Source organism: Oncorhynchus nerka, linkage group LG6 (genome assembly GCF_034236695.1).
Source record: "Oncorhynchus nerka isolate Pitt River linkage group LG6, Oner_Uvic_2.0, whole genome shotgun sequence".
NCBI lineage: Eukaryota > Metazoa > Chordata > Actinopteri > Salmoniformes > Salmonidae > Oncorhynchus > Oncorhynchus nerka.
This window is the reverse complement of record NC_088401.1, coordinates 42,226,097-42,228,203: the sequence shown is the minus strand read 5'-3', so window position 1 is coordinate 42,228,203 and position 2,107 is coordinate 42,226,097.

Sequence of the window (2,107 nt, the reverse complement as noted above, 5' to 3'; positions counted from 1 at the left end):
TCCCTGCTCACATGTTCCCGTTCTAAGTTCCTTAGCTGAAACCACACGAACCGCGGTCGCCTCTCTGCTTTATTCAGTGGCCTCCGATTCTCAGCCCGGGAATCTGAATGTGTCACCCTTCTCATGTTTCCTAGCACAGAGCCCCAGCATGCGAACATAAAGTTAATGCTCTATGCCTGTTCCGCGGCTCGCATAGCCTTAAGGCATCGGGGATACAGCGCTGCAGTGTTTCGCTGCTAGTTCGCGTCTAGACTTTTTCCATCGGTCTATTATTGCACTCGATATCAAATTTCTAAGCAATAAAGTATATATTAGTGAGATTTTTTGTTTCATTCTATTGTACGCACATTTTCTTGAGTATGTTGCAGGGGTAGTCTGAAGCAACACATTCTCACCAAATAACGGACCCTGGCTTGGCCAACTGCATCTGTGCAGGTGCTCATGAGTTTCAGCTATAGGTCGCAGTCAATTGGAGCGTGTAAAATGCGAGGTTATTTACAATTATGGACTTGAAATGTAATTCTTATTCCAGACATCAGTTCATTTTGAGCATTTTTAATTTTATGCACAATCTGCCAGAGTGCTTATGTTTTGAGTAAAGCCTATCAAAGGCTAACGTTTAAAAGTAGGCCAAGTTTAAAAAATGTTGTACTTTTAAGAAATACAACTATATAGCATTTGCATATATAACGTTAGCCTTATGTTATCACTTCTGGCAACACTTGATATTTTGTTGAGCTAACATACTCCTTGGTTTTTACAAGGTCATCAATCCAGCCCTGCTGTAGGAAAACAGAAAACAGCATATCTATAGAGTCCACAGTTTTTTTTTTTGTGTGTGGTGGCATTCAGGAAAAATGTTGTGCTGTTATAGATAGCCTAGCCTATCACTGATTGCCACTGATGAACCCTTTCATTTACTGTAATTGCACACGTTTTTTAAAAGGGGCAATCTGGGATTGGTACATCCATTTTTGGACTTTGAAACCAGGTGACCGTTTTGTTGATGTTTAAATCCCAGATGGCTCCTTTAAGGCCATTCTGCCTGAGTTAGAAATGCTGTGCTCTTGAGTTGTTGCCTTTTCGGGTTTATCCAAGGTAGTGATTCTCTGTATGTGTCTAAGCAGCAGACCTATATAGATGTTTAGAGACCCATGCAATTATTGTTTATTTGTGTTTATTTTCATTTAATGGGGAGGGGGGGGGGGCTTTGAATGAGTCTGTCATGTAATAACTGTAATTAAGGTTAGTTTATTAGCTCAATAAGCTAGCTATGTGTGATATCTAACTTGGCGGCATATGCCCCTTCTGAAAGTAACTCACTTTACCTGCTCCTGATATGATCTTTGACATTTAGGGTCACCTTTAAGGGTCAACATATCACCCTGAGATGAACATGTATAGTGGCTCCTCCTTTCAACAGCATATCTAAATCTACCATTTGGGCCATTCTACCATGTGGTGCCTTTTCTGTCCCCAGGAAATACATATCACTTCTTATTTAAAGTAGAACCTGGATTCCAAAAGGCTTTAAATATAATATCAAGTGTCCTTTACCTTAAAAACACAAAATTATGGATCTTGAAAGGGAATGTTATGTATTTAGATTTGTTTTAATGTGGATGTCATTATTTTTGCCATGTCCCTGGGTGATATTCATCAACTTCTACAATAAATATTAGCCATCAAGTAATAACATACAGTGAGGGAAAAAAGTATTTGATCCCCTGCTGATTTCGTACGTTTGCTCACTGACAAAGAAATTATCAGTCTATAATTTTAATGGTAGGTTTATTTGAACAGTGAGAGACAGAATAACAACAACAAATCCAGAAAAACGCATGTCAAAAATGTTATAAACTGATTTGCATTTTAATGAGGGAAATAAGTATTTGACCCCTTTGCAAAACATGACTTAGTACTTGGTGGCAAAACCCTTGTTGCAATCACAGAGGTCAGAAGTTTCATTTAGTTAGCCACCAGGTTTGCACACATCTCAGGAGGAATTTTGTCCCACTCCTCTTTGCAGATCTTCGCCAAGTCATTAAGGTTTCGAGGCTGACGCTTGGCAACTCAAACCTTCAGCTCCCTCCACATATTTTCTATA